This window comes from Lepidothrix coronata, unplaced genomic scaffold (assembly GCF_001604755.1).
Source record: "Lepidothrix coronata isolate B3197 unplaced genomic scaffold, Lepidothrix_coronata-1.0 Scaffold72, whole genome shotgun sequence".
Classification (NCBI taxonomy): domain Eukaryota; kingdom Metazoa; phylum Chordata; class Aves; order Passeriformes; family Pipridae; genus Lepidothrix; species Lepidothrix coronata.
The window spans coordinates 469,695-496,715 of NW_016690252.1; the positions used below are offsets into that span (position 1 = coordinate 469,695).

Here is a 27,021-nt window from a genome sequence, read left to right on the forward strand (position 1 = left end):
TACCAAACAGTAAAAAAAAAACCAAAACCAAAATGAAGCAAACCCAAAAAACCTCAAAGCTTGCAAGCTCCCGAGCTAACCTGCAGTTAAATATGCCACACTCAGCATATGCACAAACAGGCTGAGCTGACAGCAGGAAGATTCTGCATGTCACTTCAACTCTCAAGATTTTGCAGTGGATCATTTTCCCCGATTTAAATCCCCTCTGCAAAGAGCAAAATAAAAACAAAAAACCCTTACTATGTTAACTACTTCAAACTTTGACGTGTCTTTGCTGCACTTAGTAAGCAACATAACAATCAGCTTTTCCCTCCAGAGTGTAAGTTAGACAGAGACCCATAGTGAGAACCTCCTGGAGTCACTGTGACTGGAGAACACAAGTGTATTTGATGATTCAGTTTGGACTTGCTGCTGAAGCACATATTCTTTCTCATATTCTAATTTGGAATAAGAGCTATAGTACCTATTTTCCATTCTAGTTCTCAAAAAAACCCCCAAACATTTTCAAGCTTCACAATGCACAAACCTAATCATCACACCATCACATCCATTTGCTCCAAAATCTCTCAGAAGCTTTCACCTGGTCCCTTTTTTGGGACCGCATACAATGACTCCCATTTTCAAAGCATTAACTCAAAGTTTCCAAACACTGACTCGAAGTTTCTTCACCTGCACTGATCCCAAGCTGCTGAGGTGCAGAAATCCTCCCTAACATGTCCTCAGCTCCACCTCATAGCTGGCTGTGCTGCTGCCAGCAGCGAGCATGCTGCCTGTTAGCGAGCATTTTCATCGTGGTGAGCATTTTGTTTTCACTTTTGTTGCTTCATTTTGTGGGTAGGAAAGGAGAGAGTGTTTTTTGATCTGGAGGAAGGAGCACTGCAAATACCAATGTCTATAATAAGAGCTTAATTAATATGCTATAATAGAAGCTGCATCTGTGCTTCAGGTTGAAGTCCCATCATTGAGCATTTCAGCTGAACTACCACACCAAAGGCAGCACGTGCCCTTACGTAGGCTAAACAAATTCTCTGTGAGATTGATTGATGGCTGCTTAAAAGAAAACAAGTTTTAATTTTATAGAACTTTCAGGCCATTGGTCCAGAAAAAAATTTTTTTTTTTTTAATGTCTTTCTTATCTAACTACTCCCCTATAGAATAGGGTTGACATAAGAAATACTTTCTCAGACTCTCTTCTTCCACACAGTTTAGCTACTTCCACTTGATTGGGTAACTGACCTTTAACACCAGAAAATCACTTCTCTACCAGTACTAAGAAGTGAACCCTCAGAGACCAAGCACCTCGATTCAATGGCAGCCAAGAAAAAGGGCTCCGCAGTTCTGGCTCCCTACATGTGTTGCTTGAGGGTAGCACACAGAAATGCTCATTTCAAATATTATCCAGCATACTGAACTCCAAGTGCTAGGAGAAAAGCCTACCTATGCTTGTGCAAAGTTTCCCTCAGAAAGCTCGATCTTCATCATGTTTCCTTCCATACTCAGCTTCCAAGGCATCAGAGGGGCTTAATGATCATTTCAGTTAAAAAAAATAAGAAATCAATTCAAAACGGTGTTTGCTCTCATTTCTTTTGTCTGCTGCAACACTCAACAGCAGCAGTTTGATATAGAAATCACTTTTGCCTGCTGAACACTTTCTTGCAGAACTGCAGCTGTTTCGAAGCTGGAAGCTCAAGTGCAAACAGTACAATGCTGTCATTTTTATTTATATATACAGTGTTTGTGGTTTATGTATATGTATGTATGTATATGTAGGTATATATAGATATACAAGAATACCTATTTCGTAGGAGATTTTCAAAAAAAAATCCTTGATTTCATCAAATACCATCAGTATCTTTCCATCTTACCCCAAGAAGGACAGAAACTGTTTCCTCCCAAGATGGGAACAAGGTCGGAGCAGAACACGTGGACAGCAGCTCTAGCTCAGAGGGAAGCCTCCCTACCTCTCCCTACAGTGGGTGGAAATGAACAGAAATTGCTGTTTACCACCAAAGAGCAAATCACTGCCCACTTAGACGAATGCCAAGAAGCAAGTAAGAGAATCGCCCTCTTTGCACCTCTCCCACAGGCTTCCTCTTCCTCCATTCCCTGCCTTTTGCCACCCCAAACCCACACTCAGGCCTGGAGTTCTGGACATTCGCCCACCTCATTCTGTGGGCTGTCCCCAGAGTGCCTCTGCACCTCCTGCCAGGGTCCTTCACTCCTCCTCTCCACCCAGGGTGTGGGTGCTCCTGTCCCATTCCAGTGCTCCAGACTTGGGTGCTCTGCAGTCACTTGTGCCCTGTAAAGATCTCTTATTCCTCTCAGGTTGCCTGCATTGGGGTCATTCTTTTTTGTAGCACTGATGTGCAAAGTGACAATGAAAGTTACCGCAGGTTCAGCCAGGGGAAAAAAAAAATCTAATCTAGATGCAAATCCTTGCTGAAGTCTTTTTCTCTTCCAGAATCACTCCAGGAGTCACGTTAACACATAACAAGAAATCAAGTCTTTAAAAAAAAGAGTATTTGGATCTTGGTATCCTGCCAGATGCTGCAAGCCTTCACTGACTACACAAGGTTTGTTCTGACCGCCTTGTTAGCAAGCATTTCTCTCCAGAAGAACTCTATGCTCAGTTCAATGCAGCTGTCTCTGGGTGTGCAGGCTGGAGAGCAGCATACAAAGGTACCATCATTTCTATGTTCCCTAAATTCTCAAAATGAACCAATGCTCAAGCTAAACATGAGGAACACATTGATGCTTTACTTGAGGATGATTGAGTCATTTTGCTATTTCCATGAGGACAAAGCTGACATATTAAGATTTTTAACAGGGGAAACACACGAGCTACCACAAACACTGCACAGCTTATTACCTTGTCACTGGACACACTTATGAAATATCCTTGTAATGTAATGTAATATAATCCACGAACAACAGTTACTTTTCCTCCTGACACATGGATTTGCCATGACAACAGGAGCAAAAGCATGGCATGCCAGCATCCATGAAGGAGAAAGGAGAACATGAGAAATCCCATGAAGGAATAAAATGCAATTATGTTATCTCTGCTTGGGATCAGTCATATTATACTTTGGGCACTTGGGGAAGGCCAGGCTCTTCCCAGGGGGAGGGGAGATGGCTGCAACCCCCTCTGAGCAGCACCTTCAGCTCTGTGAGCCACTGGCCAACATGGTTCAGAACAAAGGTAGCACTGTGGTGCCTTCAGCACTACCCCACACTGCAGTGAACTGGCTGCAGTCCAGTGGAAAAAAAGGGAGCGGAAGCACACACCCTATGTCCATTAAACCTCTGCTAAAATGAGGTGGGTTTATCTTACAAAATCATAGAACTCTTTAGGTTGGAAAAGACCTTCAAGACCTTCAAGTGCAACTGTTAACCCCACACTTCCAAGGCCACCACTAAACTAAGCGCCACATCTACACATCTTTTAAATACTTCCTGGGGGGCTGATTCCACCCCTTCCCACTTGGGCAGCCTATTCCAATGTTTGACATACTGACATTTTTACTGGCTGTCTGGTTTTCATCACATCATTGTAAATACTGAGACACCTTTACCCCACAACATCATGCTAGAATGTGGTGGTACCTCAGGGTAGATGTGATGTTCAAGGTCACCAGCAAAGAGATACAAAAATAATTAACTATGATCAGAAAAACATTTCACAGCAGCCTCTCTGGCTATTGATTCGTGCTACTGAGTGAAGTCTTTTTGATTAGATTATATTTACAGTATCTTCCACACAAAGTGGTATTGTATTACCTGTACTAGCAATTACACTAGGAAAAGAATAAAATGACTGATAAATGGTCTTGCTACTTTATAAAGAACCATTTAAAAATGAAAAATACCAATAACTAAAATGTAGGACATTCTGGGAATAAAAAAAATTGGCATTAACAAGAGAAAGAAAATCATGGCTAGGGCTGCCATAGCAACATCGCCCCAGCACTCTGCATGCTGAAACTGACTCTTCCTGAGAATATTATAGCATTTTTAAACACATTAATTGCTGAAATAATCCTAACAACAAGTCTTGACAGAGGTATGAAGGGTTACCGTCAGTTTTGCTGATGGATGACTTCTGGAGAGGAGCCTGCAATTTTCTAATTAATATGATTACATTTAATTTTGGGTTGGATCATATCTGAATGTGGCACTATTGCTTTGCTTCTAAGAATGTGTCTCTCTTCAAACCTTGTCCTGGTAACTAACAAAAACTCTAACTTTTGAGTCCTGGCATGACTAAGAAGGTACTGAGCTGAGGAATCCTGGGCAAAAAGCAGGACAGCTGGAGAACAAAACATACTGTTGAGAAACGTGTTCACCTCGGGGCATTTTGGCTAAAAGTAAGCTGCAGAAGAGACACATGGAACACCACAGTGGATTAAAGATGAAATACATCCATGCCATTGAACAGACAGTAGTTACAAAAGAATAAAAGTAATTTTAAAAACAAAACAATGTGAGCAGAGGAACTATTACTCAGCTCCTCATCAACCCTTTCACAGTTCCTCTGCAGCGTAGCCTCAACTTAAGTTCTTGTTCAGGACAGCCCCACCTGTAAAACTTTCTTAAGTTTTTAGCACTTCCAATGGTATTTTCCAGGTTTCTTGTACCTACATCTGTTTCTATACAGCTGAGCAAAAACTGTGACAGAACACTTCAATGCAGGTATCAATGACAGCCACACTTCCCACCTGACACATTCAAGGAAAAAAAACCCCACACTTGAAATCTTTCCAAAGCAGTTTGATAGATGTGATAAAAGGTCAGGTGCGGTCAGTCAGTCCCCCTCATGGTGGAAAAATGATCCACGGAATACTGCATATTACACAGTTCTGCACCTCCCACATCACAGTTATTTCTTACCTTTTACACAAGGCCATCCAACCAAAACAAAAAAGCACCTCTGAATAATATCTTGCTGTACGAGCAAGCTATCAGTGCAACTACAAAGTGAAGGAACAGTAAAAATCACAAACTATGAGTGTACAACACCCACTGAAGTGTTCTGAGTGCATTCCTCAATGTCAAAATTTCTGTTGCAAAACAGCATGAAATTAAATTAATGTAATTAAAGAGTATCACTATGTAGTAGAACAAGGAGATAGCACTCCCTGCCTTAACTCCTTAACACCCTCTACAAATGTAGGGACCAACACAAAAGTTAAATGCGTCTCAGCTTTCTCCAAAATGGGACTAATGTCAGTCATCCAGACGATATCCCTTCAGTGAGCACAGATGGAGAAGGACTAAGTTGCCCAGGCCGTAAGTCCAGCTGCGTTGGGAAGCCCTGGAGGGCACCTTAGCACCAGGCAGCCCTTCTATCCTTCAAGGTGTGCTCATTTCCCTCTGCAGCACATCCTTCTATCACAGCTTTTCCTGCAAGCTGAAAGCAGCAGTGGCTGGCACAGCGATGCATCGCTCGCAGTAACAAATGAGGTCTGTCACCACCTGGCAGCCAGGAAAAGGCGGCATCCAGAGACAGAAATAGGGGTTGTCCCCAAGCGCAGAGGGAGGCACAGCCTGGAAGCTGCCGACCATGGCAGTGCAAAGACTCATGCCTAGCAAGCAGCAAGCTAAGTCTAAGGCACTTACCTAGTTCTGAGACAATGCTGTGCTGAGAAAAAGGCAAAAAGGATAACTCACTACCAAAAATAGAAATCACAGCTGTTTCTGTCGTTCTTATGTAAAAGTTTCTTCACTCCTTAGAAGAGAAAACAAAACCTGAGCAGCAGCTATCAGCAGTTTAAGAGCAAATGGAGAAACAACTAAGTTCAGCAGCCCCCTTATTTCCAGAGCTTGAGGATTTTGTAAAACAGCTGGATCAACCAGTAAATGGTTTGCCTAGGACAACCTAAAGCACTAATTATTCCTTAAAACAGATTTATCCCAAATCAGGATCCTAAGGACCAAGCATTATACTGAAAAGACAAGCCAGGACCAAGAAGCAACTTCTTATTTAAAGGAAACAGCTCCAAGGACTGAAACAAAAGTATGAGGGCATGCTAAGTTGGCTGGCCATGGGATCAGAAGCATCTGATGGAAATGTCTGCCACGTTTTGGGGAAAGGTTTGTGACTATTCAGTTACCTCTAACAAGAAAGCAGACAGACAACTTACAGCCCAGTGCTGAGTTACTGTGTGAACTCTCCAAGTCCTGCATTTCTGGCAAGAACCACCACGAAACACATCCTTAAGAATTTCCTCAAAACACTTGATGACTCCCTGAGGAGGTCTGCAGCTGTTTTTTCAGGTGACAGTGCCTCAGCTCACAGGGACATTCAGGTAGGAGATGGACAGGCAGCACTCACCAATGAATTAAGAGACCCAACTTCTGTTGTCAGGGCAGAGAGAGCACAGCCCTCGTACTAACTGGCGCTACACAATCTTGCTCACTGATTTGACCTGCTCTGCACTCCTTTAGGGCAGACACTTGGCAGTGTTCAGCCGGGATGGGTGAAAGTAATGTATGCAGCAAATGGAATTAGGGTTTTCCAGCTCATGCTACTAAAATGCAGCACTCGGCAACTAAAATCCTCCTGGGGTAAAACTGCAGCTTTACTTCTATAAGCTTTCTCCTTTTCATCTCGAGGACAGAAGACCTCAGCATCCTGTATTAAGTCTTGAGGTTTATCCCCCAAAGGCTCACTCCATTAGCAAAAGAAAGCTGCCCATATAAATGGAAGGAAAACTGAAAAGATATCTGAAACAGTCACACCATCTGCTCTGATTCACGAGCTTGTACAGCATCCTCATTGCTCCTGCATGCCAGTCATTCCATCTCATCAACTCACAAGCTTCTCAGTACAAGAAATCAGGCCAATGACAAACACTCTGTGTTAAAAGCGAGCCTTTTCTAAGTGACATTTCAGGAGAATCAAACCAGTAATTTAATTACTTCAAGTTATTTGCTTTTCAAGTGATCAAATTTAATTTATCCCCAAGCCCCTTCCCTTTAACTCTTCTTCCCATAGTGATTTTGATGTCAAATTCCAGCTGAGATACAAACCCTCCTAGCAGAAAAGTATGAGAAGTAAACAGACACAACCTCAATTATACCAGTCATAAGACATCTACAATTAGTATCTAAGGGGTGAAAACAAAAACTAAGAAATAGAGCATACAAAGGAACATACTAAGTGTAAATTGCTTTTACAAAGACATTTTTAAATCCAGTCAGCTTCGAATGGAGCTATTGTATTGCTAAAGTAAACACACACAGAGCCCACTCTAAAAATAAAGAGCAATTCTCCTTGGTTGCTGCCTACTTGCAGTTTATACCCAGCCACTTCATTTGTTCCAATCTTTCACTTACCTTGCTGCTTCAAAATAAAACAAAAGGTTAAAATGTAAAGGAAATTTATAGAATTAATAGAAAACTACAGAATACAATAGCTTGTTCTCATAGAAAATACAGGTCCTGAAGGATTCCTAATCTTGTTAAAGGTTCACCGGATAATGAACTTTTACTATGGAGATTATCAACATATTGTTGGTGTCCCATCTGAGGTATCAGGGAAAGCAATTTTAAAGGCACCGAGAGTTTCCCGTTCCACAGCAGCACTAGGATGAGAAATCACATAAAGTTGAAGGCATGTTTTGAAGGGGATAAAAAATGCAAACAGCTACTAAAAATCCAAAAAGCAAAAAACAGCAGAAGCCAACAATTGTAAAAGCCAAAAATGAAGAAATCCTTTTGGTTTCCAGGAGCATCCCTCAACAGAAATTCTTTAGTTCCCCACCACAGTGCATCTTTTCCCTTTCTCAGGCTGTACCAAGTACAGTTAAAACTTCATCCTTCTCTTCAGTTGTGACTCAACAGAAAATATTGTACTTCAGAGGCAGAGAGAAAGCTGTGCAGCTATTGCTACTTTACTCCTCCTCGTCAGCTGCCTACTGCCTAGCTCCTCACACACACGCAGCCTCCCCGCTTCACTCCTCGCCTCAAAATGATTCTCCACTTTATTATCCATTCAGAAGGAAATGCGAACTGATGGAGCCAATCTGACTAAAGACAAAACGCACTCCTTTGGCATTACGAGAGCAGGCAGTGCAGCGCAGTGAGCTGATCTCTGCTGGAAAAGAGCTCTGCCTGACTCCTGGCATCCTGCGGGACTGTGGAGAAGGGGGGGGTGGGGCTGGGGTAAAAAGCTCAGGACTCAACATAATTAACCAGCTCCAAGAAGATTCTTTGCCCCGTTTATTTTTATCTCTCCTGTTCACCCCCAGACTAACCCGCAAGATTCAGCGATGCCCTCGCTGAAATGAATCCAGTTTCCAAGGAAGACTAGTTCTGGTACAAGTGTGGGGGATTGAAACACCCGTTGATCTCTCGTTTCCCAAAAATAAAAGTCACATTGTTACATAAAAGAATGACTGCAGAAGTGTTGTGCACAGAATCATATCCACTCACGTTGTACTGACACTTCTCTCCTGGGAGTGAGCAGCAGCAGGCACTCATCCTACAAGAAGCAACTGAATTACAGGCACTGTACATCAGCCCCACAGCCTGCTCCAGGGGTATCCAACACACTGCTGCTAAGACAATCTTCCTGTTGAACAGTTGATCCATGTTCATATCCTCTGTCCCCCCTCTTCATGCACCCAACACAAGCACCCACCTCCTTCCTGAATACTGATTCTCTGCCTTTAGCATCAAAGGCACTGTATGACTGCTGGTTCTGCTCAAGGACAACTCACTGCATCTTTCAAAACAGTGTCTTTTCACAGTGTGGGGTAGGATTTTGAAGAGGCCTATATGACTTAGCTGTGGAAATGCCACTATCCTCCCATCTGTTCAAATACCTCCTACCTCCTTGTGAGCCAGCCTTGCTGTGAACGATATATCCCCTCCAATGTCTTACCTACACCAGAATCAACTTTTATTCACCACTTCCTCCACAATCATCACGGGGCTCCCACCCCTGTCCTCGCTGCAGGGGGATATTCTCCCCTCAGCTTCTACCCCCTGCTCCCACAGCCCCACCCCAGCATGTTGCTGTAGTGCCAGCTGACAACAGCCAGGCTGGTGTCCCTATCAGCTCATTTCTTTGATTTGGGTAAGGGCGAGTTTTGCACACAGGCAATCTAATGTCATGATTCACAACACTGTCTCAGCAGCACCACTAGTGACCTTTACCTCTGTTCTTTCCACGTGCACTGCCCCTTTCAGTCAGGCACAGAAACCACCTTCCAGACCCCCTGTAAGGCTGGTGTTCCTTTGTGGTCACTCATATACTCCATCCCCCAGAACATCCTCTCATTTTTGCTCTTTCCCCTGCTGCAGGGGCTGGGACTACAGGTCAGATTTTGAGAAGTGCTTTAGCTTTAAATGATTTTAAGAGTCTTACCCCGGGTTTCTCATTATATATATTTCCATCCCACCTGGAGAACAGGGCTCCTGCCCAACTGAGGGCACCGAGTCCCACTGCAATAGAAATTATTCCACTAGACACACCAATTATAGCACTTGAGCTCAGAGTCGAAGCTCTGCATTAAATTCATCCATATAAAAATGAAGACTGCCCAACAGAGAAAATAAAATGCAATCCGGGATTTGTGCAGCATTTAGTATCTTCAAAGCCCTGCCTGTGAATAAGATGAAAAAGATCTTCTGAGAGGTCTCCTTCATAGCAATAGCTTAAAAAAATATTAAGTATCCATCAGACAATACTTTATTATTCCCATTAACTCTCTACAGCACCTGAAATTAAGACAGTCTTACAGGCTTTTGCATGCCTTACTCTTCCTAGAGATCTTACTACAAGTGCAACCAACATCATCTTGCCATCGTTGCCTCTGTTCTTCCCATTTCTTCCTTCCTTGGTCTTTGCCCATTCCTGCAGTACCAGACATTAGCACATCAAAGTACCAAACATAATGCGGCTCTAGCTACAGTTCCTAAGACCCAAAAAACCTGTGCAAATTTCCAAGCACTGCAACAAGAAATCCCAATACTCCCATGGCTGTCATACAAGAACAGGAGCAGAAAAACACATGGAAAAAGTGAGCAGGCCTCAACAGACAAAGAGACAGGAGACACTGCTAATGCAGGTCATGAGCAATGGAATGATGGAAAAATGTCACTGCCCTCACCACAGCTCACAAGGAGCTGGAGAGGAAAATGTGGCTAAAAAAAAAGACAAAAAAGCAGGTGCCCTCAGAAGCAAGAAAGATGGCACCTTCCAAACATTTAGAACCCCTTACCCAATGCACAGGAGATTGAGACAGGCTTTTTCAGAGATTTTTTTCCGAAATAATGAAGATAATTCATAATTGTGAAAAATAGGCATGACTTGCCTATTTCTGACTTGCCTATTTTATGACTCTAGAAAAAGTCAGTGAGAAAGAGTATGCTTTACCTTAAGGCTGAGAGCACTGAGTTATTTGCCTTCTAGAAGAGAAATAAACTTACACTTAAAAATTTAAATACTTCTTACTGCAATTATTTAATTCACCAACAGATTTTAATTTTAGGTTGAGCCAGCAGGGAATTATTAAAACTGATAAAGCCAGGCTCAGCTATATAGGCCAAATGCTTTGATGTCTGAGAGGTATACATTACCCTTTCTTCTTTTTTAATCCTCATTATCTATTTCATTCCAACTTCCTGTAAAGTAGTGAATTACTGATAAAATTGTAAAAAGTAAGCAATTCCTTCATGAGCACGAGTGGATTAACGAAAGGAAAATGAGCACTCTTCGAGCACAGGTCCTGCTCCTCCCTCTCCCAGACTTATGCCCCTTCTCCCTGCAGGAAGACAAGCAGGAACATTTCTAGTGTCCTGGCTCTGGGGAAAGTACAGAATTGAGTGGCTAAGGAAATTAGCCACGATAAGAATGTTACACAGAGAGATGAAAAAGAAACAAGAGGGGGAAAAGTAGAGAGAAAAGTCAATGGAGAGAACTTGTCTGGTACTGCAGGGGAAAATTCTGTCCAGCTCACTCTCAGGTTTAATTTGTCTCACAAATGGCCCTGGACATCTCTGACTCTAGAGCTCTCTAAAATAAAATTTTTATTTGACTTGAGAAAAGAAAAAGCCATCTGTCCCAAGTGAAACCGCCTGCTGCATCTCCCTGAAGGCAGAGTTTTCAGTAAGGTAGCTTGAGTTCAGTGCTTCACTAGACAGTACGGGTTCAAATACACTGTGTAAAGTTTATCAATTTATTCAGCAGTGAAAACATGCTATTTATTATGTTTTTCAAAGCCACGAGAAGATTAAATCAATCAGCAGTCTAAATATGAAGTGTTAATGAAAAAGCAGTGACCTCCTGCTGTTTGACAGCTGTCCTCAATGAATACCAGCTTTGAGGAGCTGTGCATCACACAACCCCAAGCAGGGCTGCTGAGACCGAGCGTGGAAGAGGAGAGTTTCTGTTCTGAGGAATTTAAAACTGCCCTGTCAACGATGCTGCTGTTGTTACAGTAGCTCCAGAACACATGTATGAAACATATGCTTAAGACATTGCTTTCAGAAGAAAGAACAACTTCAAGAAGGGGTCATTCAAAGCACTGACTCTTTCTTTTCCCCTTAGGAAAGGCTAAGGCAAGGCACAAGGGCAACATATAAGCTCGGAAAGGAAGAAAGACACAGGTACGTCCTACAGCACCTTGAGCACCTTGGAAACTGATAATGGCCAGACATTGGCATTGAAAGACTTGAAGAAAAGGAAGGAGATAATCTTACCTAAAGTTCTTACCCTTTAAAAAGTTGGGTTTTTAACTCTCATGCAAGCTGAATTATTTTGTTTATAGAAAGACAAGAATGGCACTGGCTCATTGAAAGAAAAAGCTAAAGATCAGAGGTATCGGGACTGCTTACCTTCCTAAGACAGGCAACCTAAGTCCCTTTGTTGCCCACGGCTGAGACCAAACCACTGGCTGACTCAGTTTCATAGGAAAGATGTTTACACTCCACATGTTATCATCATTTCACTGTAAGGACAACCGCTGAACTCTGAGACACGAACATTTCTAAACTAACAGAAGGAAAGACTTTCACATACCTGGGAATAAAGGATATTTCCATGGCCAAGAACGTAGTAAAATTCAAGGAATGGAATTTTTGTTAGGTTAATGAAAAAAATGACTTAACATAGCACCAGTGTTTTTGAAGAGCCACGAACTATACACTCCATACTTTAGGTCAATCTTTATCAGGCAGGGATTTATCAGAGACCTTAGAGTTGCCTACAATGAGACCTCCCATCTCTGTCCCTCTGAGGGTGCTGCTGCCACACCAGTCAAAAACTCCTCCAGAGGCTACAACAGATCTAGTCCGATGCGGGAATTTTTAAGGTGTAAAATCCTTAAGGGAGTACGGGTCATGAAGTTAGAAAAGCTTGTATTATCATCCTCCAATGGCAATGCCTTTCCTAAGAGATGTGAGACAGCCCTTCAAATGCACGGGCTAAACCTGCCTGTCCCTTTCTTGTCTCCATGTGGATACTTGCACTCTTGGCTTCGGGGTACCAAAAACCAAATGCTGTTAGCTCTGCAACCCAGCACTTCACAGAAGAGGCTATTTTATACCTCACTCAGTAGGTTCCAGCCTCTTCGGGGCAGAAACAAGCCTTGGCTCCTAGACACCACACTCCTTCCAGAAGCCACTCCAAGACAATGCCAACCCCACTCGTCACAGCCCACACCAGCCTTCAAAGTCAGGGTGATGAGACTTTAAAAGCAGAACTGTCTCAGGTGACAGCCTGTGGGGTAGCATGTTGTCCCCTTGTGCTGCAGCAACAACAGACACAAAGCCTTCCTTAATGTGCTTAAGGAAAACAGCAAAATATCCCCAGAGCTTTTACCCTGGGTTTTGGCTGCCCCTCTGAATGCACAGAAGCCCTTATCTAGCTGAATTGTCATTCTCCATTTTCAGTCAAAACATGTAAGTCAAAGATGGACTCTTAGAAAAACGATGCTGCCTTCTGCCACTCAGACAACTTGAAAATTTTAACAGCTGGCTGTCCCTGTTCCAGAAACAACTATTATACTGGTTTGTAGACTAGAGTCAGTTTAAATACCTTAGGTCAACAGGCAGCATTTATAGCAGAGAAAACTCTCCCTCTGCTGCCTCCTCCTTCAAATTACATGTCTCTCCCTCCTAACTCCATCCAAAACGTAAGGACTTGATATTTCATGAAATTGGAAAATTACAATCAATGCGTTAATTGCACATCTAATTAAATAATCAGCGTTTCTAAAATGCAAAGGCATCTGGGCACAGACATGTGCCGGGGGTGGAAAAACCTGTAATTATACTCTCAGTTGGAGCTGTAATTGCTTTTTTCATCAAGAAACCTGGGAAGGAAAAGTTGCAGACGATATGAAATGTAGATCTCAGGTAGACATAACAGCTTTCAAATGTGAATTAGTTGAAGCAAGCACAAGGGAAGTAAACTGTTCAGCATTTCTATTGTAAATACAGATAAAGGAATAACAGACTTAACCTATAGCAGTAGAAACCTAGGCTAGACACCTGAAAAAGCTTTTAATCAGAAGTGAGTGTGGATTATCTAGGGAAGCTAAAAAAACTCTGTCACAGAAGGTTTTAGCAAGTGGAAGCATACACATTTTTAAGGGATGCTTTTTGAGGAAGATAGATGGTCTAGTTAATCTCTTCAAGTCTCAGTTTTATTGCTGCTTATCTTTATCATTCCGCTACCCGTCTCAGGTAGAAAACTGCACGGTAACACATATACCTGGCTAAGGGGCAGGAAGGTACATTACTCCCCACGGACAGTCTGCATGACAACCCAGCTTCCCACAACACAATAGCTTAGTTCAAACACTGCAGAGCACATTTTCCCACATGAGCTTCACAATGAGAACACAGAAATGGTCTCTCACAGAACTCTCTGTGCATTCTGCAAGGTCGGTCCAACACATGGGGATTTGGCTGAAGGAATTAAATGCCTTGATCCTACCTGTTAGCAGTCTGTATGAACTTTAAGACACCTCTTTCTCCGGCTGGAGGTAAACCCCTCTCTCAGCTAGGAAGGAGGGTGTCCTACCGCTCACCACCCAATAAACTATTTAATATTGTTTCCTTCATGTCACTCAGAGCACGATCACATGCTTTATTTATTGCATCAGAGCCAGGCCTCCCATTACACACAGTTACATCACCGTTGCATGCAGTGAGTCAAGGAGCATTCCCCATCATACTACTGAAGTAATTCAAACATTATTGGTGTTTAGATAGCACATCTGTGAAGTTAAAAACTCCCTGTTACAATGGAAGAATAAGGGAAGCATCAGGTCAAGAGCTTCTTCTCTGGACACTTATCTCAAGACAACAAACCCGACTTCTCAGAATACTTAAGTTGGGAGCATATCAAAGACTAGGAAGTCTGGCTCCCTGCTACTTCACTCATTGGTGACTCATTTCCAGAATCTTAAATCAAATAACCAGAAATCAATTCGTGGATCAGAAGGAGAGGAATTGGAAAAAACCTTTTCAAAAGCCAGGATGGCTTGTCCAGCCTCATATAACAACATGGCAGGGGAGTAACAATTAATAATCTTGCAGAACAGTGCCCAGCTACCTCTGTTGACAGATGGTGTCCTCCTCATTGCTACAGATGCACCAGCTGGGAGAAAATATTTTTTACTATCCTGCCTTCATCTTTATGTCTCCAGGCTTAAATAATACGCCTGTCTCTTAGGTGGGAATAATTTCGTGTATTTCTATTCCCTTCAGAAGGCAGCAGTTGATTAATGAACCAAAATGCCACATAATTACTTGTTATGAACCATGTACAAGCCCCCTGTCAGTCTTTGAGGACACTGTTAGCACTGGCACTGAGCAACGGGCACTGCCACATCATAGCTCTGACAAAGCCAGCTCCAGCAATCACACCCAGATTAATAAGTCCAGACACAGCTTTCACACCTCCAGTAAAGGCACTTGACAGGCTCTACACTGGGCCTGAATTAACTGGGTCTAGAAATTCAGTCTGTCTGCTCCTCTGATTGGGAGGGACAGAGGAAGAAATTTAATGCAAGAAATGAAAAATGATTGGATTTAGAAAGCCCCTGCAAGGGGATGAAAACTGCATTACAAACCAGGCTTTGATAATGTAGCCAACCTAAGTTAAGTCACTGAGAGGCCAATTAGCCCCTTTGGCAAAAGTCTGTGATGGGAGGGGCAAGCAGAATCGGACCAAAACACACTCCAAAATACTGAGCAGGGATGGCAGGGGGATCACTCCAGTGGCTGCTGCCTCTGTTTGCTGCTCTCAGGTCACAGAAGTCACTCCACCTTCACAGAAACTGGAGAGAAGAGGATGTAAAGGCAGGATGAAAAAGGAATGATTCTACCAGCTGTAAACAGTTGTATATTAAATAGCTATTACTACTGTGAGCTAAAAACAGAGCGACATAATTAGGATGAGTAACATGTATCCATGTCAAAAAATATGAAAGAGAGTTGTACTTGCTTTAAATTAGGTTCCTTAAATTAGGCATAATAAAATTCAGAGTGAATACACCAGCCAATCTATAGGTATTTGTGTAGACAAAACTGGATCCTTCAAGTACCCGTTATATGAGATACCACAAAAACACTTGCACGCATATCAATCTGCTGCACTATCATAATACAATGAATAAAAATAAAAAATGTAAATAATTCCATTAAAATTTAGCACTCTCGGCTTCTCAAAAACAGTTTCTAAAAAATGTGCTTGCTATCTCAAAATATAAGGTGAATATTGACTCATTAACAAAAATAAAACACAGATGGAGACATGGTTAAAATAAATTGATCTTTTACATAAAGCAATCTATTTGTATTTCAAATATTCTCATATGCAACAACCTAAAGTATTAACCAAAGTGAGGCTAAGTAAATTGAGTCTTGAACTGATTTATAAAAATTCCCTTCTAGCTGGACAGCTCTATTATCTCCTTTTTAGTACTTATCCCTGATTTTGTCTCTGTTGCTTTTCAAGCTCTCCTATAAAATAATTTTCAAATGTTAGCTTTTAAAAAAACTTCTAATGAATATGCGTTCAATTGCAAATTACTGTCTAAATAAGCAACTGAAAGCCCATGGAGCATTTCTAAAATTTAAGAACAAACCTGTTTACAAAGCACGCCGTATTTTCTGAAACAGTTACCACTCGAACTTTTGTCAAAACCCAGAATTATATCTATGACAGGTTCATTACCAGGCATGAGTCACTAAGAACTACCATTCTTCAAGAAACTCCTCACGCAGTCTGGTATCCTTAATATTAACTGCACAACTGCACAGAAAAGCCACCATCCAAGAGAGGCTGCAATATGATTTTCACAAGTTTTACTTCAGTGACAGCTTCTAAGCAGGAAACACCTCTCCTCCACACCTCTGGTTGTGCTCCAAAAGCCACACAGTCCTGCAATGTGGCACAGCTGGACAGCAAAGGCAGGCAGGTGGGCAGAGTGAACACAGGGAGGCCACGCTACAAAAAATCAATGACGGAGGCTGTGGTTCCACAGACATTTCTGACAGCCTACTTAGAGGCTTCCCGGATGATGAAGTTCCATTCTTTGCTCCCACAGGCGACTGTCATACAATAGCATTCATAAACAGACCCAATTTTAGATTAATTAGAAACAGAAAGGGCAAAGAAACCAATTTGGAAGCTGTTCACTAACAATTAGAAAAATCGCTTTCTGATTTCTAGCCTGGGTTTGCTCATAACCGGCTTATACCCTTCTGTTCTTGTGCTAGCATTAACCTTTCACTTAAATAGCTGTAAACTTGCCAATATTTACTCCCATGCTCTATTCGTACACGGCAGCAACATCTGCTCTCAGCTTCCAATCTACCAAGCTGAGCCACACTTGTTTGGTCTCATCTCACACATCCTCAGCACCTTCCCTCCCAGGACTGCCCTGGTATTCCCTCTGCCACTTCTATTCTCTGATGTTTGCAATAGTTCCCATCTTCTACAAATCCTTTGCTGGTTTCCTGCGTGTCATATTAGAAGTATTATGGACATAAAGGCAGAAGAGACCTACTACTGCCCACCTGGTCTGCCACAGTGTAGCACACAGTATAAAGCACCGTGCAATTAATAATTTTACTAATTTCTCATTTGCCAGGCAGTAATTCTTTCTTTCATAACTATTTCTACAGCCCCACTAGTGAGGGCAGACTGAATGAGCTCAGAACAGCCCTTCCTTCTCTCTCTCTGATCCAATGCATAAGTGTAGCTTAAACAGGATCCTCCTGTTTTGAACAGGATACTCCCTTAGGCCAGAGAGTAATGCCACTGCTCACCTGGGTACCACATCATCCTGCAAGCCTGAAGGCACAAGCCACCCTGTACAGCAAGAGCCACCCTGTACAGAAAGAGACTCACTGCCTAGAGCACTCCAGTAAATTAGCACTCAGGTTTATCTTAGCCCTTCCAGCATCTGGTACCTGCATGCTTCAGTAACAGATGAAAATCTCAAGCTACATTTGGGATTTTACCCCAGCTTTATGCCTAAATTATCTTTGGTTTTACAGTACATAAAGGATAAAGCTGTCAAAGTGCTCAGGAAATTCTTCCCACAGAACAGATATCGATGCCCTGATGTTCCCAAGCGCCTTTCAGCAGAGGATGTATGTTACAAAACCAGCTCACAAGCTGCCAGGAAAGGCTGCAGGCCTTCTCTTACAGATTCAAAAGCCAAGGAGAGGAAGAACTGGTTCCATCTTACCACTTAAAGGTTTCAAATTAAACGAATGTGGAACCACTAAAAAGCCCTTTCGAAAGTGCCAGTGATTAACCATCAAAGCAATGGAAATGAACCCACAGTATGATCCAGATCTGGCTCATCTGATCAGTCCTTCACAATGTCACAAAACTGTCCAGACTCTAAATATGAGCAGACAGCATGTAACATGCGTGTGTCCACGATATGGTTTAAAAAATACCATTTGAATGCCAAGAAATGAGTCTGGATATAAAGAAAATTCTTGTAATCACCTGTCAAGAACTAGTCCTAATAGGTAGCATTTATTTGCTGCATCACAAGACCTTCAAGTGGCTTGAAGTCTATGGAGAAAATAAATATGCTACTCTATTTCTGGCTGACACACCTGAAGGACAGGCACTCAGAGGGACCCGGACAAGCTCAAGGAGTGGGACCATGGGAATTTCATAAGACCAAGTGCAAGGTGCTGCACTTGGGTCAGGGCAACCCCCGGTACCAACACAGGCTGGGGGATGAACAGATCAAGAGCAGCCCTGCTGGGAAGGACTTGGGGTGCTGGTGGGTGAGAGGCTGGACATGACCCAGCCATGTGCACTCACAGCCCAGAAGCCAATCCTGTCCTGGGCTGCATCCAAAGCAGGGTGGAAAGCAGGTGAGGGAGGGGATTCTGCCCCTCTGCTCTGCTCTGGTGAGACCCACTTGGAGCACTGCATCCAGCTCTGGGGTCCCCAGCACAGGAAGAACAAGGACCTGTTGGAATAGTCTGGGGAGGGCCACCAAGATGATCAGAGGGCTGGAGTACCTGTCCTACAAGGAAAGGCTGAGAAAACTGGGATTGTTCAGCCTGGAGAAGAGAAGGCTTAGGCTTAGGCTAAGTACCTGAAGGGAGCCTACAAGGCTTCAGTACCTGAAGGGAGGCTACAAGATGGAGAGAGACTTTCTACAGGGGTATGTAGTGACAGGACAAGGAGTAATGGTTTTAAACTGAAGAGAGTAGGTTTAGGTTAGATATTAGGAAGAATTTCTTTACTGTGAGGGTGGTGAGGCACTGGAACAGGTTACCTACAGAAACTGTGGATGCCCCATCCCTGAAGTGTTCAAAGCCAGATTAGATGGGGCTTTGAGCAAAAGGGTCTAGTGAAAGGTGTCTCTTCTCACAGTAAGGGGGTTGGAATGAGATGATCTTTAAGATATCTTCCAATCTAAGCCATCTTATGATTCTGTCATTCTGTTTTGCATACTACATAGCACCATCCAGAACTGAAGTACTGCTGTCTTCAGGCATTATATTAAGTATTATTAACAGCTTTTTGACTTATAAGTGCCACTTTTACAATGGGGAAGAAAAAAATCAAACATCTTAGTTCTGGATGCACAGTACTAGAAGATTCCAGTTACAATCACCTTTACGTGACTCCAAAAATTAGCTCAGAATCATGAAAGGCAACCCTGCCCTACATCTAAACAAGTTGTATAACCATGCAGCTTGGAAAACAACAAACAAGAAAAGCAACACTGGAAGAAAAAATTGCCATGTACTAACACCCTTTTACTGCCTTTTTCTATGAAGTTTTGTTGTTATTCAGAGCATTTGCTAACTTTGCATGAATAGTTAATGCTTCATTTATGATGCTCTCAGTCAGTGCTGGTTAGCTCATCTTTTCCCCAACGCTTGTGCTTTGTAAGCTGAAGCCCACTGCTATCTCTCTGGTGCAGCATTTCTTGTACAGATTGCTTCAGTAATACGCAGCACTGGGAAATATCCCCTCCTCCCACACAGATCCTTAAAAATAAGAGTGTGAAGTCTGGCTCTCCCAACAGCCAACACTATTTTTAAGGGCTGCGTATGTGGCAGGTAGGAGTCCCCCCACCCACCTCTCCCATTGCACCCCTATTCTGAGCAGAGGCAACTGACTTACTCCACTGCCAAATGAAATTCTCTCAATTTTTACCGACGAGCACCATGCACGAGCGTCATGTCGAGGAGCTCAGGACACCACAGATTTCTGTGCCCCATTCCAAATAAGGTACAACCTCTTCCATCAGACCACACTGCTGTAATTCTATCTGCCATTATACCCCCAAAGCAAGATGCAAAGAAGGGAGTTTTGCATAAGGTGGCAACAGTTGTCTCAGCTCCATCATCTTTAGTGTTCTTCTATAGCGTCTGATATACACTGATTAGAGGACTTGGTCCATTCTTCAAACATATCTGGGTTCCATTTTTACTGAAAGAGTCACTACTGCATCAAGTCCTGAGAAAAGACAACCACCTGATCAAGAAGGTCTTTCTAACAGTCTTAGTACAAATGTGAATGTGTGCTGGGCAGCATCACATGAGGGAGAAGAGCCTACTGCAGTTCATCCTGGTTAAAAGGGATGAACTATGTGCACAAAGACTGTTCTTTCAGCCTCCAACACTCAAGTCACTTCTGGAGGAAGCCACCACAGAAATTGCTGTGACCAGATTGCCTAAGAAAAATGTTGGTAGAGAAAAAAAAGGCACACAGTCTAATAAGACTATGGACACGTAGTCTAATAAGAAATCTAAGAATTGTACAAGATGCAGGTCATTTATTCACATCACCAACCCACTGCTGCCAACTACATCTTGCTGTCTGGTCAGCAGTTACACTTCCATGGAGAAGAAGGAAGGTGACTAAAATACCTTTTCATTCAGAAAACACCAACTTGTCAGAATCAAAATCTCCTTTAGAGGACGATGATTTTGAATGAGAACACTTTTCTGGTCTAAGATGCTCAAAAAGGTGACGGAGTCCAAGGAAGAAGCTTTCTCTGGAGGAGTGTTACGGCTTAGCAGTCAATTCACTTTTCTAAATTGTGGGAAACACAGGCTAAAATCTCAGTATTGCTCAGTTTAGATCAAGAACAAGAGTCTTATTCCTCCATTATTCTAAACATATCTAGCTTAAAAAAGCTAATAGGTATAATGGCAGTCTAATCACAACCACCCCAGTACTAGCATTATGACCTTATAGGTCAGAGAAGAGAAGCAGAGTTCAGTCAAACTGGATTACTCGAACATAACATGCAGTACTAGCACAAAACACAGAGATGCATCTGATTGTGGAACACTCTGTGTTCATAAACTATACCCCAGATGTTGCACAAAAACGTTCCCTTTCTTTTTAAGGAAATCAGTAGAATAAACTTTTGAAGAAAATTAAATTACACTTGGATTCCCACTCAAAGGCTTCAAAAGAATTTTGACTTACAGATGTATAGAGTTTATGATACCAAACAGAGAACGAAAACTCCCTTGAGTTTGGGGTTTTTCTAACCAGCAACAGGAAGATACGAAGGAACTTTGTTGTCACTGGAGGGGAGAGATGCCCTGTGCGTCAGGGAATACAAATCATCAACACCAAAACTGGCTTTTATCAGAGATTAATTGAAGTTGAGAGTCAGCATACTGGTATGTCCAGAGAAGGTTGCAGAAAATCCTATAAGCAACTGAACAGGCTCCTACCTGCTGTGATCATTATAAAAAGCATTTCTCACCAGCACACTGCTCCACAAGAGAGCCTTTCTCTTAATTTTTAACTACTCTGAAAAGGGAAAGCCTGCTGATTTTTACCACTGGAGATAAGGTTATCAAAAAGCTACTCAAAAATCACAACAGCAGCTAATGAAGGCACAACACTATTTTCTTGTGTGTCCATACAAATAATTATCTCTGCTGTAACATAACTGTTAACATTCATTGTAAAGCAGGTTAAAGTGGTCTCAAGGAATCTCAGAAAAGATGAATAAAGATGCATTTTATTCCCAACAGATGAGAATACGCAGGTATCTTATTTAAGACACTTGGAGAAGAGAGCAGTTTGTCCTTCTCTGAGTACACCATGTCAGCTGAACCTTCCCTCACAGAGAGGCAACAACAGGCACAGGTTGTTCAAGCACCAGAGAATCACCCAACACAAAAAGCTGCCTTGGGAAAGCCACAGAACGCTTTGGGGAGTCTCACAAGACTTGCCACGCTGCAAACTCAGGTCAACACAGAGAACCAAGACCACGGCACCATGAGACAGTCCCCTCTACTTTTGTACTGAAATGCTTTCTAAATAATTATTGTTGTGCAATCCCTAAGAGATCTGAAAGCTGCACATGCACGTCACAGGTAAGGTATACAGAAAACATTTGGCTGCTATTGTGAGCACAGCCACCTAACACCAGACAGTGCAGTACAGCTGGCAGTGACCCTCGGATCGTGCCTTACCAACATGATGTCTGCTCAAGTGTAGGAACAGAGAATTCATGACCACAAGGGTATGCTACAGATCCCCACCACCACTGATCCCTAGCACATTTGCCCAGCAATGCTGGTATTTTGGTGGAGGTTAAAGATAACCTTCATACATCATCAGGTAGATAAGAATGAAGACATTTAACTGGAGATGTAGGTTTTTCTGTATGGAGAGAAGTTTCTAGTAACTCTAACGTTAGAGTCACAGTGCTTCAGTTTGCTTCTTTGCCACTGTGTGGGAGGCTTTGAAAATGCAGAGCTTACTCATCTTCACGGGACTGATAAAAAACACCTAGGCAACAAAGCTTAAGGGAAATAAAATGCCGAAAGTAAACTATTGCATGGACTGCAAAGTCCATGAGAGGTGAAAAGGGACAGTTTCTAGTCTTTTGGTGACTGGCTTAAAGTAGCCTGTCCTCCACTAGCCATCTGGGATGGTGAACAGTAAGTGGTACTACATGCAACAGTACAGAGCAGAGGGCCTGGATTCACACGCTGAGCTCATTCACGTGGGGACAGGCAGATAACTTACAGTCAAGCTTACAATCAAACCTGGCACCAGTTAGTACCCTGCTGGTCTCTTCACTAGTAGTGGAAGTCCAGAAAGGACTCTTCAGGTCACCCCACTGCTACTTAAGAAGGGAACAGTGGTGCTTTGCACCAACAACTTGCTTTGTCGAGATCAAAACAGGGCTTCACACTCCAAAATCACCAATACAATCACCCTCTCTGAACCCGGGCTTTTAAAAGTGAGACCCTGATGGTTCTTAAATACTTGCAGGTGCTTGATCAGAAGTGCTGACCGTGAAGCTATGGGGTATGGGAAAATCAGACTGAGGACATGACTGGGTACCTATAAGAGTAAAGAAGAACAGCCATTGAGTTCCCCTGACTGCAGGTGATCATCATATTCCAGAAAAACAGTCACAAACTACATCTGCCATCTCAGAACGTGATCTAGTTATGTATCAATCAAAAAGAATAGATTATTGACATTTAACAGGGAAAGACAACTATTATATCAAAAATTGTATAAAATGGTATTTATTAAAAAAATGAAGAAAAATGCTCCAATTACTTTGGTTTAGAAATGAATACAAGTCAATTGATGTATTTAATCTGCTGACATAAAAGAGAAAAATTATGCATAAGATCTTTTCCCCTGTAAACGAACTCAGTATAAGTGGAGAAAATCCAAGACCCCACACCCTCTTCTAATATTTAAATATACTTGAAAGAATTGGTAAGAGAAGCAATTTGATGATTTGACTGAATTTTTGTTCTTCTCCAGTCTGCCAATTCTTCTGTTATACAAAAGTCAGTTCAAATTTGTATAATTTTAAAAGTCACACAGCCATGTCCCTAGCTGGAGGCTATTTCAGCTACAGAGGGCTGTAAGTTGAAGATGCAATAGCTACGTGTTTGTTCTTCTCCTGGAAAAGAAGCTCCCCCTGAGGGACTGCAGCAGATGAGCTATCAATTAATCCCTCTTTGTAGACAAAGTTCTAAGTGTGAAGGTGAGGAGTATTGAGTCATCCCTTGCGGGGCTGAAAACCCTAGTTGATTCTGGCATAATTAAGTTTCCTCTTCACAGAGAAAGAGAACAAGAAAAACAGCAGAAGTGAGGAACAAAACATGCAGGCTACAACAAAGCTTTTTTAACATGCACAGTTACAAATTTCTGTGCCATTTTATAACTGTCAAGTCTTAATTAAAATACTACATTTCTCTGACTCATGGTCAGGATGTAGGATGCATGTACATTATTCACATGAATATTAATCTCTTTCCAGGTAGGAGGTTGAATTGCTCAGGGGATTTATAATCACATCACATATGGAAACTTCTTGGTGTGTCTTCTTTTTTTTTTTGTTTTCTTTCAAATTTCAGCCAGATCATTAACAATTAAAAGTCATAAGAACCACTTCAGTAGTCTATGCGAGAAGAACGCAGCCATTCAGATCTGTGAGCTGGAGCTCCATGTGTAGTCATGAAATGATATGGCACATTGAGTAAGAGGAACACAGAAATGTTCTGGAGGCATCACTTTGAACATTAAGGACATAACTACCTGTTCTAACACGCTGGAACAAAAAAGGATAGTCCTCTTGAAAGCTTCTAAGTAATGACAGAAAATGGAAAGATGTTAATAGGGTGACCAGACAAATGTAATCTTTTACCAACAGATACCAACAGAGTATCCTGGTTAAACTATCATCATCGAAGCAATCCTGATCCTTATCTGTAAGCCTGTATTTGTATTACTGAGCTCATGAGAAAAAGGCTTTAAGGACCAGGGAGTTCAGGAAGCTGTTAACAAATAAAGAAACAGCATTAACAGACAGAAATCACAAGTTGTCCCAGTGAAGAGGAGGGAAAGGACTTATTGAGAAACCTGTTCCTCTCCTAGGAGGGCTTGAACTCTCTTCTTCAGGAAGTTTTTAAGGACAAGAAAGATTGCACAGGAAAGAAATCAAAAGGCTAAAGCACAAAATTAAACACTTAGCAGTGAACACACAATATGACAAATAAAGGACGGATGGAACTCACAGGAAGACAAAGCTATCATCAGGTGGCATTACGAAGGCTGGAACATTTGAAGCCTTAATTGCTTCAGGTCTTCACTGAGAGAGGCAAGTGCAGTCAGGCAGCTGACAAAATTAGTAGTGGTTTGTCGGGGTTTTTTAAAGGAAAGAAGTTTAGAAAGTTATAATAAACAGGTTGCAGTAAAGGAAAACAAACTGAAAGAAATAACTGCCTTATCTGCTTGTTGAGTCAGCTGGCCCTGATAAATCTTCATCCCCAGGTTCTAGGTTGCAACACTGACAATCAGTAAGCACTAAGAACTCAAAGATTTCAAACAGGCAAAGCAAGTATTTACGCTTGTAAAAAAAAAAATAAAGTAGTGATTAAAAATAGTAAGAGGAGAATTTGGATAATTCTGAAAGCAGTAACTTGACATACACAGACACACCAATTTCCTGGAGAACAAATAATCAAATTATTTGCAAATCTTCTAGAACACAAAAAAGGAGAGAAATAACTGTGAGCAGAGTTTCATCAAGAGTAGAACTGTGTCAAATGCACTTAACTTCCTTCTATGACAAGGTAAATTAGTCTAAGAGGTAGAGAAAGAATAGTAGAAGTTTTGTATCCTGAGATCTGGATGAAGCTGTTAAAAGAGATGCAAACGCACTGAGAAAAAAAAATTATACTCGTGGCAGCCAAGCTCAAAGAATGTATCAAGCAAGGTCCCTCAGGCAACTCTGGTAGTACACAGCCTGGCAGCTTGAGTACCACACAGTTTTGCCTCATACAACTTGAATGATTTGTTCACGTAAAAGAAGAGGAAGAGACAGCAAAGTGCTTAAGAAATGAAAAAACCCCCAATTCTATTAAGAAGAAATGCATAGCCATATTCAGCTGTAATCCAATGTAAATATAGGCTAGGGAACAACTGACAAAGCCCTTTTTCAGAAGGAACCTCAGCTTTGGAAAGCATAAAAGGGTAACTATGCATCAGTGATAGCCTGTGACAAAAAAAGCACCATCACAGTAGGACAGCTGATATCTTGGGGTATCAGGATCACAGACAGGAGAGCAAAGTCTTTGTTGCTCTGTAGTGCACCTGAACAGGCTCTCAGCTGGGTTTACACATTCAGCTTTGGAGACTGTGTTTCAGGGAAACCAAAGAAAGGAGTAAGAGGGAGAAGAAAAAAAGACAGGCTGATTAAAAGAGTGCCTAAAAATCCTGGCAAGAAAAGGCTAAAGAAAAAGGGTCATCTAGTGAACATGAGCAGAGTGAGTGTGGTTTTGTCTTGGTTTTGCAGCAGACCTCTACTACTCCAGTATTCCTTGTCCTAATCATGAAAAATGGATTTATATGGCACAGGAGAGACCTAGAGCAGAAGTTAGGAAAAGTCTTTGGACAGTAAAGGTAGCTAAGCCCTGGAGCAGGCTCCTGGAAAACTCCATTTCCCACATTTTTTGTTCTAAGGGAATTCTGGATGAATAGCTTTCAGTGGTGGTCAAGGCAAAGCAAATAATGACATTTTGCTATCATAACTAAACTACTGTTTCAGTAACAGTCATCCTAAAGCATGTCTTCTTTCCAATTCAGCAGAATCACAAAATGGTTCTGAACCACCTCACGGACCTTCTACTCTCTCAGAAAAAGAGACATCCAGGGAGAGGTGTTGTTGAACCTCTTGTTCCTTCTAGTATGGCTGTGCACCTGTTTTCCATAAGGTACAGAACTAAATTGTTTTGCTTGCATAGTCTGCAAAATCACAGCAAAATCCTTCTTCTTAAGATACTAATGGTGCTTAAATTTCACTTTGCATGTCATTCTGACAGTTGTGATCCAAATCCTTTCTGCTAAGAAGTGAAGCAATTGTTACATGGAAAAGCATTTACAATCCAGATAAGCCTAAGGAAAAACTATTTTGCCTCCCCAGATGCAAAACAACAACAACAACAACAACAACAACAACAACTGCTTTCTTGAAAATTTGCAACAAATCCAGAAGAGAAAGAAAAGTCCTGATAGTGACAGATACTGTAAAATAATTTCTTATAAAAACAAAATAAGGCATCTCTAGAAGAAAGTAGAATTTCTAGATGAAATATATTAACTCAGCACTTAGGGTAATAGGCAAAAGTTTATCATCTACAGAACATGAGCACCATATGTTATCTTTCTGTGGGCATAGAGATGGATGAAAGCATAAGACTTTTTTTTAAAAAAAACAACTTTTTGGTTCATAAGCACTGTTTTCTAAAACAAGAGTGTTTATTCTGTTATAGAAAATGTCACAACCTTTTCCTTTTGACTTCCCAAATCAAGACTATTTATTTTTAAATCTTAGTTCCACGAGATGGAAATACCAAGACTTATGATACACCCACTTTCAATTAGTATATATAAAAATATTTGATGTAAAGTTTCCCAAGAACATTTTCACATGAAAAATAATACAGATTACTCCTACTAAGCTAAAATGCTATCCTCAAGCTGCCTTGAGAAAAAGTCTTCATTTC

At 41.8% G+C, this 27,021-nt stretch overlaps 1 protein-coding gene across 8 annotated transcripts in view; it reads right to left on the bottom strand.

The window, feature by feature from the left end:
• UNC13B (unc-13 homolog B) overlaps nucleotides 1–27,021 on the bottom strand; it is a 208,782-nt gene that overhangs the window by 102,026 nt on the left and 79,735 nt on the right. For 6 of the 8 annotated variants that reach the window (XM_017819069.1, XM_017819073.1, XM_017819070.1 and 3 more), the window contains exon 1: nucleotides 7,339–8,005. The exons of the other annotated variants lie outside the window; for them this stretch is intronic. The gene's annotated coding sequence lies outside the window, so the exon portion shown is untranslated. Of the gene's footprint in view, nucleotides 1–7,338; nucleotides 8,006–27,021 lie in introns of those variants that run through there. 8 annotated transcript variants of the gene reach the window in all.